Raw genomic sequence first — 11,137 nt, forward strand, 5'->3', positions numbered from 1 at the left:
GAAAATATAGCAAAACTTTCAGAGAGAAAAAGAGTAAGAAAAGTAAGTTTATAGGTATTGCATATGTGTGGAAGCAAAAATTCTGAATAAAATTATAGCAAATTGAATATAACACAATATTCTCAAGAATCAACCAAAGAATGATTTATCCCAGAAATGCAAAGATGCTTCAATATTTTTTTAAAGGAATATATGGTTCCATTTTATTATTTTTATTTTTTGAAATATTTATTTATTTATTTGGCTATGCCAGGTCTTCTTTGCGGCATGTGGGATCTCGTTCCCTGACCAGGGATTGAACCTGGGCACCCTGCATTGGGAGCGCAGAGTCTTAACCAGTGGACCACCAGGGAAGTCCCAAAGATGCTTCAATATTAATTACAGCTATCAATGTAATTTACTTAGAATAAGAAAAAGATCATCTTAATAGAGAATAATCATTTATTAATTTAAATATCTGCTTTAGAATGATTAGGATTTCTCCAGGAAACAAACTCTGAGAAGCGGACTTGTGAGCAGGAGTTTACTGAGGAGTCCTTTCAAATATATACCCTAAGTAAGTGCAAGAATCAGGACTGGGCAGAGGGAGCAACTGAATTGCAATGTAGTTGTAAAAGACTCCACAGCTACTCCTCTGGGAAGATCTGGAAGTGGGATGGCCCCTCTGAATTGAGTCAAGGGTCCAGGTTTTGTAGTGCGATATTCAGCAGTCATAAATGATGAGTTGGCACCCCTTGGCCGAAATCATTCCTGGAGAGGGAATTAGCTGTTCGCCATCAGCCAGTACTCCAGCAGCTGAGGAAATAATTGGTTTAGTTCTAAAGGTGGCATCTGGTAGGTGCACCCTAGCTCCCACTACTTTCCAACACTTTTTTCACTCATATAATGAGTTCATCTTATCTGGGAACAGCTCTTTGGGATAATGGTTGGTCTCTTCCTTTGGGGAAACTAAGAAGAGGAAGGTTAGTAAGACAAACTACAATCACTGCTCCAGCTGGTCTGCAGGGTCGGTGTCTTACTGAGGTCCCAGAATGGATTCCAGTTGCTAGAAGTTTGGACGTTTGGCAGTGGCACTTGTAGTAGCCTTGGTGAGCAAGCTGGTACTGTTGAGCCCACGCCTAGCCTCCAGCTATGTCACTACACTGTGGCCACCGCATTTAAGAGCGATTTGCCAACACCGGCCATGACTGATGACAGAGGCTGGCTGGCATCAGTTGGCTGAGTCGTTTTGTCTGTTGAATTATTAAATGCTTCCTTTGTGGTGGGTGCTCACTGGTGAGTGTTCACATGCAATAACAGGACCTTCACCCTTGGTGCTTACCCTTATAAATCTATTTACCTGTCAGTGGTGCAGTTCATATAGTTCTGTCTTGTCACAGACTAGGGTTGAAAGGAATGGAGAATATATTGGAAAGGGCAAATGAAAGACATCCAGCGCAATTCATCCCTTTTTCTTTTGGCATCCACTTTAAACATTTCTCCAGAGAAAAACGTATGTCCTTAATACAAAGGACACAAAGTTCTAAAAGTTACATGGAATGTGAAATACTAGCTACTACCAGAAATAGGAGAGAAAAGAAACAATGACCATGAACATAGATACTGTCATCCTCATTTCATTACTAGTCATGAGGTCTATGTTGGAAGTCACAGGTGCCTTCTTCTACCATAATTTATGTGCCCCTAACCTTTGACTACGCCCATTGAATGACATCATTTGTCTGGTGGAGTTGCCCAGTTCTCATGCCTGCAGGATCTGAGTCTTGGTTATCCTCCTGCACTTTCCCACTGAACTGTTGATCAAGGCAGTCCTGAGGGGAGCCTCCGTGAGTCATGAATCACTTGGGTTCCTGAGATTGTCTGTCCCTTCTCCACTGTGTTGTAGCAGGACATTTTTTCCTTGGAAATCAGGATCAGCTACTTCAGGTAACACAGTTATCCCCTCTCTGCCTGTGCGATCAAAAGAAATAGGAGTGAACACAAACTATCAGAGTGCAGTCTCACCTTCCGATTTAGTCAAATCATGATGATGTGTCCTGGTGGAAGTATTCCTTTTGTGAGTACAGAAATCTAAATACCCAGAGAGCCCATACTCATGGAGACGGGGAGCTAAAATCCTTCCAATGGGTAATGATTTTAATAGTGAGAGAAATCACTCCCAGTTCTACTTGTTGGCTCTTAAATACATGCATCCCATCTATGGCAGATATATGCACCATATATTGCCCACTGATTTGAGGCTTATAGTAGTACATCTTTCTGATTGATATACCAATCTTGTGGACTGTTGAATATGCTTTCAACCATGTTATGGTGATGAAAGATGTGCTAAGACCTATGAATTCTCTGTGCCATCTTTGCATTGCTGTAACATATGTCTCTTGATCAAAGGGTATTTTGTATGGAAGACCATGGCAATTGATAAGGCATTCTGTAATTCCATACGTGGTAGTCCTAGAAGAGGAATTGTGGGTAGAGATGAATATGTTTCTGAATATGTGTCTGCTTCTGTGTGTATGTACAGGGTGAGGTGGAATAGTTTCCTCTTGTTTTGTGGAAATTTGCATTATTGACACAAATATCGGCTCTTTTCCTCGTAAGAGGATTATATTCCAGTGCTCTTTGCTTTTGTGATTTTTCCGTTTGCCTTGTAAATGGTATATGGAGTATATTTTCCTGCTCCCATTGCTGAGGTTAGTCTTGTGAATTGTTTCGGTCAAAAGAAAATGAGTGGATGTGATTTATGGCATTTGCACACAGAGAATAGAGACTTTCAGTGAATTATGTCATTGATTTGTTTCAGCCTCTTCTGATTTTGCCCTCTGTCACAGTAGCAGGATATTCCAAATTGGAGTTGTTCCTTCACCACGGGTCCCAGATTAGAACAATGAGATAGAAGCCAAATGGAGCAGACCCACAGCCAACACAAGTAACACAAACAAGAAATAGTTTTTGCTGCTATTACTAGTATTTTAAGCCCCTGGTAGGTTGAGATTGATTTTTACTGTAACAGAATCTATCTAATACACATGATATAAGGGATCAAAGCTAATCATTGTGTCACCAGGTGGCCAGTTAGTACCCCCAGGGAATGAAACTTCATTGGGAGTGAAACATTGGCATTTACTTTTGGCAGGTTGAGCATAATAGCAGTAGCCAAATAAACCTGGGAGAGGAAATAGCTCTTGTTCAATCCATGCATAGCCCTCATCCCACTGGCAATATCCACTTTGTAAATAGGCCCCTTGAGAAAGCACCTGGATGGCTGACAGTCACAGGGTAGTTCACAGGCTCCGTATCATTCCTAGTGCCGTCCACTGGTAGGCATTTATAGGCGTCAGAAATATGTTTACACTCTTTGCTTGTTTCGAGAGGTCCACACCTCAGCTCCAAATTTCTTGTTGCTAGTCTTCTAATTTTGTTCTTTCCAAGTCCCTCATTAGCCAGCTGACCCATTAGCCATTGCCCATGAATCAGCACAGATCTGTATCCCAAGTTCTCTCTCCTTGTATATGAAGTGATGTTCCCCCACACTGCAGAAGTCTGCAGACTAGAGGGACATCCCTGCTCTGTGGCCTTCTAAGGACATTCCTAATGGGATCATAATGCAGCAACTGCCCAGTTCTGATGAGTTCTTGAATATGATGCATATTACTCTAAGCAAATCCATACATTTCTTTCTTTGTCAAATGGTCATAAACAGGGTGATAAAAGATTGTGGTTTGCCCAGGACACTCTTGACTTATACCTGCTGTCCCATCTTAATTATTAATAGACACTTTTTGCTCTTAAAAGTGTCCTCGTTTGGTTGTTAGCTATATATGGTCACATAAATCATTGATGTCGTTTAAGAGAGAGAGGCGGTAAAGCAGTGAAAACATGTGCAGCTGAGCCTAATTCTTCTGCAGCTTGTCTGTACATTCCAGACCTGTTCAGGTCCAGTCTCATAAATTCCTTTTCCATTACACAGTGGTGTACTACTGTACTCATCCAATTTTATGATTCAGTACGTCAGCCACATCCTGCTAATGATGTGCAGATAGGGATGCATGATTACTCGTGATCCCATGGTCCAATATTTTGTTTCTACAAGGGACCAGTACCAGATCACAGGGTGCTTTTTGAATGGAGAGTTAGTTACTGAAAGGGCCAGGACTTACTCTCAGACTGTAGGGGTCTGTGCTGATTCTCCTGTTGAGGCTTTCCAAGGGCTCCTTAGAGAATCTCTGTCTGCGATAAACACTTCTGATACTATCAGCTCTGTTGATTGACTCTAAATTGCAGGGCATCTTTTCCCCACTGCAAAGTCTTTTCTTATTCTAGGTACATTCAAAACTGGCAGATTTATGGGTTATCCAGTAATGGGTTAGAGAAGCACACATAAATATGATAGTTGCTGTCTCAAAATCCAGAGAGTCCCAACAACCATTGAGCTTCTTTCTCATCATGGGCAGTGTAAGGTGCAGCAACTTGCTTTCACTTTAAAGAGGATATTCTGAGATATTCTCTGTGCTAAGGAAACACCATGGAAACTTCCCTGAGGTGGCGAATCCCTGAAATTTTGCAAGATTTAGCTGTATCTTACTATAGCATTTTGAAGGCTTATTAATTTCTCACCATCAGATTCAATTAGAATACTGTCATCAATATAGAATAAGAGTAATGAGATACCAGCATACGCAAGAGATCTTTCAACTTTATTATGACATAGCCCTAAGTCAGAGGAGTAAGGGTATACAGATATCATTGCTGCTGAAGGCAAAAATGCTTCAGGTTAATTTTTTTAATAGGAATGGGAAAAAGAAGCTCCTGCACACAAGAGACTGTGTTGATTGACCATAGTAAAGGCACTAACTTTAGCAACTGAACTGTGATTGTTATCACCACTGGTTAATTTTGTGATAATCTATAGTTTTTCTCTATGAGCTCATTCTCTTTTCCACTGGTTAACAGGCAATTAATGAGGATGTGGTAGGAATTGCTATCCCTACATATTTGAAATATGTGTAGTTGGTACTAGTCTCTGCAAATATGTCCCAGATTGACTTGGCTTTTTATTTACCCTCTTGGCAGGAGTGGAAATATCCAAGGGCTTTCACTTGGCCTTTTCTGTCATAATAACCTTCACTGTACAGATCATAGAACCTGTGTAAGTATTCTTCCAGTAACTAAGTATATCTATCCCCACTAAATGGCCAGACATTGGGAAAATAATCACAAGATGTGTCTGCCATAAGTTCCCTACTGCACTTGAATCAGGTTTTTCCACTAGCCCTAGAATTTTCCACTTTAATACAAAAAACATTTCTAGGCCACCAATCTGTTTCACTCCTGGTAACTTCATGATCAGTTAACCATTGGTACAGACCTCTGTCTCTCAAAAATAAGATTATCACCCAACTCAGTGGCTTATTATTCTCGATGCACTCACATGATCTATGACAAATCAACATTGCCACCTGACCTGTGCGCCTCTAGGATCCTATTATCCCTGTTGAGATGACGGAGTCCAATTTGATTGCAGAATCCCTCATTGTTAGCTCTGGCTTACTGGAAACCACCACTACAGAGCTTTACATGGTGGTGCCCCTCTCACCAATACGTTTCTCAACAGTTTAACAAATGGAATCTCCTTTGGGCAACTGCAGAGAAGATTTTTATAGGTAGATGAGCACTGTATACATAACAGAGTCAATCTAACATTCACTCTAAACCAGTGAGGTTCTGGTATTTGATCCCTAATGACTGTAGCCACTGTTGAGTTCAACTGTCAGTTAGCCAGGATACTAAGAGAGGATGGCAAGGTAGGTTCAGGGGAATTTGGAAGTTTAAAGATCTGCTACTAACACCATTCCCAGGCACTCAATTCAATACTGTAAATCTATCAATAGATTCATCCCAGGCAATGTTCATATTTTATCCTTTCTGGCTTAATATCTAGGGTCCACTCATAAAGTGTTTCCCAAACTGCTGCCAGTGGAAATTAGTGACATCCTATAACATATTTAGAGTATAAACTACCTCCTCTTGAGGCATGCCATGAACTTTCCAGGCTAGTCTGTGAATATCTAACTTTTCACGGACTTGAAGGCAAAAAGGTGAGGTGGGGGTATGCCCTGAGATGACTCGGCAGCCTCTTCTGAGGAAACAGCACGAGAACCATTCTAACCTATAATGTATTAATGGAAAACATACAGTGTATTAATAGAAAATTTGAGGCATAGTAAGACCAAGAGATCAGGAAATGACTGCCATTGAAAAGATAGTTTATTACTCATCGTTCCAGTAGGAGGGGGCATGCTGTGCCATGGGGGTCCATATGGGGAAGACCCAGGGTCAGTTAGGAGGCAGAGGGAGAGAGGGAACTGCGGGCAAGAGCTGTTCTGTGGTTTCTGCGGGGGAGAAGAAAGGGGAAGGAGGGATGAGCAGGCTTTGGATTGGCTAGCTGGAGTAATTTCAGTGGGCTCTGGGGCATAGCGACTGTCTTTAGTTTTCTGGTACCTGGACCTGGAGTGAGTATGTTACACACCAGTGTTCTTGGCCTCCTTAATCAATAGAAATTGATCAGAGGCCAGACAAGAAATTCAGGCAAGGCTTTATTGGGGCCCCTGCTGCAGCAGGGGGAGTGAGAACAAGTAACAGGTTCCTTTGCTCACTCGCTCCCTGAGGGGGCGGGAGCTGGTTCCTTCTATGGGGTGAGGGTAGGGGTGTGTCCAGGGGTCCAGCCAGAGGGGTGGCTTAGGTGGACTGCCCACCCCTTGGTGGTGCTGTGTGCAGGGGGCAGGCGCAGTGCCCTGCTTTTGCTCCCAGTTCCTCAGAAGTGACAGCTGGTGTTTTTTGGTCTTTTTGTATCTTCTGTCCAGTATTTGCCCCAATTGCTCATGCACGCAGTTGTTTTTAGTCCCTTATAGTTTCTTTGTATTTTGTAGCTTGAGGAGAGGTGTGTCCAGGTGCAAGCACTGCAGCAAAGGGTCCCAGGTCCCAGGCCTCTCAATTAGGGAAGGTGGATAGCGGCCCAGAGCGTGAGAGCCCAATAAAGGAGATGGTTAGTGGTGTGGCCTTTAGGTTATTGGTGTTTGGAAAGCACACTCCTGTTTGTTTATTGTTTCTAAGAACTGGCTAGCACTGGGAGGGCAGTCACTCCAGGGTCAGCAAGACGCCAGATGTCAAGGCATCAGAATACAGAAAATAAAAGGATCACCATCACATTTTTTTTTTCCTGCAGAGGGATGCTGGTTCCGTGTGTGTGTGTGTGTGTGTGTGTGTGTGTGTGTGTGTATTGGGTTGTTGCACAATGGAGGGGGGGATATGTCTGCTGGCAAGGTGGATTCAGGGCAGTTTAGCTGTTTCCAATATATTGGAAAATATATTTTCCCAAGATTTGATATTTAAATGGTGCTGTAATTTAACAGCTTTTAGTGTATATTTGCTGCAGCTATAGGAGATGAGAGCCTCTTCACAATGGCCCTAAAGATTTTCTGATTTGTTTTCTCAGTTCTTAGTTGGGCATTCAAGGACTTCAGTTTGTCCTTTGCACTATTTATGCTTTCTAGGCTAGTGAGAGAAAGCCAACTGACTCCACAGTCTTTATAATCATGATTGTTACCATAGTTACCAAGTACGTTAGCCACTTGACCTCCATCCGCACAACATCCCTCATCCCACGCTACCAGTGGGGATAATTTGAGTTATCAAGAGGCCACCACATGCTACAGAATTAGTATTGGTCCATTACCCCCAGCAAAGAGGTTATTTCTTCTTTTCTCAAACATACAAGCTCAATCATGGAATCTTATTTTGATATGATTCTACAACCCTAAATGGTGGAAAACCCAGTTTCCTAAAGCTACTCCAAAAGCCAATTACTCTGTTAGTCAATGTCCCAGCTGGAAAAAGATGGAACATTCACAGTGAGTAACTAAGGAAAGTTTAATAAATGGATGTTGTACTAAAGTGTGGGCAGCGTATAAAGAAACCGTCAAGGGATATTGCAGTACCCTGAAGCTAGCAAAAGTGGCTAGCCTCCAATATCACTAACTAAAATGGCAAGCAGGGAAAGCAGTTATCTAGACCCAGGGTGGGTAGATGCATTGTGTGGACCCTCTGACAAAACTGGTCTCCCTATTGGAGTAACGCAGCTGTCTGACAGTGACCCTGAAGCAAGGGAGTCTGTAAAATAAAAACAGAACCTCAATTTCTTTTTCTCCTCTCATTTTCTGCCAGAACTTCCCAGTGGTTGAACTCAAACAGAAGCCTCCGAAGGTAAGAGCACGAAGATACAGTTCACATAGGTCAGCTTCCAGTGATCCAGGAAGAAAAGTCTAGAGGGTGGATCTGGCAGGGCAAACACAAAATAGCCAGCCCAGGGACCCGCCCAAGAGGAGAAAAGCTAGAGCTAGTTCTAACATCTTGATCTTTTTCTTCTAAGCCCCTAATGGGTTCCTTCCTCTTTCTGTAGATGCGATGGTGTTAAACATTAGTTGTTGACTTAGTTCTTTTCTATCTAAGTCAGTCAGTTCTTCCATCCCTAAGCATCTTCCAAGTCAGAGGGCAGATGTTTTTTCAAAGGTTAGGAATAAACATTTTCCTCTCTTTCCTACTTTTCTGTATAAGATACGTAATGATCTGCATTTCTAAAACAATAGTAATATGCAAGAAGCATTCCTCTCTTAACATAAATGCTTCATTTTGACCTAAATATATGAAGATGAAAAAGGAAAAATGTAATCAGGTTGAAAGGTCACAGTGGCATTTTCTGCCTAGAAAATAATTTCATATTCTGAGATGAGATGCAGGCCTTATATCTTCTTAGCTTTATTGACTAGGTAATTTAAAAAATTTCTGAGTCTTAGTTTCTCCATAATTAAAATGAGGGCTATAATACCTAACCTGAACAAAAGTTGTTATTATTAGAGATAAAATAGATAATGCTTCTGGCACAGTTTCTGGTACATATTAGGCACTGAGTAATTGGAAAGGATTATCAATAGTATCAGATGTAGAAGTAAAAGAGAAAATATTGATTTAGGTGTCTAAAAGATGAATGAAAATCCTTGAAGAAATTTAGAAATTCTCAAAATAGCTTTGATACCTCTTAGAATCCTAACAAAATAGATTTATTTGTATACCTGCATTCTGATTGGAAATGTGTAGCCACCAGCCATGTGTGTATACTGAGACACAGCTCTTTTCTTTCTTTCTTTCTTCTTTTTAAAAATTAGAAGCATCCCCACATCCACACAAATTTCCTGACCATAAAGGAGTGAAACCCTGTGAGCCAAACAGTTGAGAAATGTGTGTGATCCAATATATTGGCCACTTTGGGCCTTAACAAAGTGAATTGAAAAAAAAAAACCCAATGATTAATGGGAAACGAAGATACAGGCTGGACTGCATTTATTACAAAGCAGGGATACCATTAGATTAAAGCCGTTTACATTTTGAATTTCAGCAGTCCCTAAAATCAGCTTATATGCAAAGCTGCTTATGCTAAAATGAGCTTAATTTCTGGTTGTAAACAGTTCTGCTGAACATAAAATTTCAGGCTTCGTGAGGATCCCTTGTTCAATTCAGATTAGCTTAGGAAAATCTTTAGTTATATTAAAACCTTATATGGTGAATTTATTCCTTCAAACTTAAACCAACAATTTTCTAGTGCATTTTTTCCTACTGGTATAATTTTTCCACCAGCATACTAGAATGTTAAGGTAAGGAACTAGTTATTTAATGGGCAAAAAACATTCCTTCCGCTCTGGTATATATTTTTACTATTTGAAATGAGTACATTTATAATATTTCTCTATTACTTTTATTTAGACTCATAATACAACTCATAACACGTCCTTCAAGAATTATAGGATATACTAATACTTTTGAAAATACATAGGAAAAGTCACTTACTAGTTTGGGCTCTCCATCATCCATTCTCCTTTATTTTTGGTAACACTTTCTGAATTGCTTCTCAGGCATTCACCCCGTCCCCATGCAGTCCATGTAACTCTATGGAAGCTGAACTTATCCTCAGATCTTTCTTCCAAGGTAGTCAGCACATCCCTTCAAGGTAGTCAGTTCATGGTTTTTTGTTTGGAGATGGATTCATGGTTCCATTAAAGTCAGTGAGATATGAGTATATATTCTTGAGACAGGCTTCTTGGGGACAAGCATTTGTGAGTTTTCAACAAACGTTATTTGGAGAGAATCATTTCATTAGCTGGAATTAAATGAGGATGCCTATAGCTTTGGAAGCTGCTGGCAGCCATTCTGTGACCGTGAGGGTTTTCAGACTTAGCATGAAGCAGATATAATGGAAGACAGAGAAGTTGAACACATTGCAGTCTTTGAAGATATTCAAGCTTTACTGAAGCCTTCCCAACTTGTGGACATATTCCAGTTTTAGGTATATGTACCGAAAATTGCCACCATTTTTTAGCTCATATATGTATACCATTTTATTATTTAGGTCTGTTGGTTGCAATGGAGAAATTTCTAACATAAATATTTATCCATTTTAATACCCTGTTTTACTTTGCCTGTTCAATCACCATTTCTGTGCAGCCACAATGTGCCATTATGAAGGCTCCAAGCATAGTGCATCCCTTCTGTGTGTGTATGGAATTCAAAGCAAATTTTTTCCACTTGCAAAGTTTTCATAGAAGATTGTCTTGATTTGATTTAGATATGTGAATGCATTTTAGTTTCAAAATGGACTTTAACTGTGTTTTTGCTACTCTAATTACTCAGAATTGGCAGCTAGCTTAAGCAAAAAAGCGAATAATACTTGATTCATGCATATACAATTTTATATATAATATACATACATAAAATAACACATAAATAGTAATATTATGTAAAAGAATAATGTTTACACATTTGGAAAATTATTTAAATTTATATTAATTTTTATTTGGGTAAGATCAGAAAGATTGTGCAGATTCCTCATGTTATTTGAAGTCATTATTTAAATACATTTCATAAAGCTATAGCTGTCATAGACAGGGATTCCTCTGATGGATCTGGGCAAAGTGAACTAAAAACCTTCTGGAAAGAATTTACCATCCTAGGTGCCATTAAGAACATTTGTGATTTGTGGGAAGAGGTCAAAATGTAAGAAGTTGATTCCAGCCCTCTTGAGAGGTTC

This window comes from Balaenoptera borealis, assembly GCF_965194805.1.
Source record: "Balaenoptera borealis genome assembly, chromosome: 21".
In the NCBI taxonomy this organism is placed as follows: Eukaryota; Metazoa; Chordata; class Mammalia; order Artiodactyla; family Balaenopteridae; genus Balaenoptera; species Balaenoptera borealis.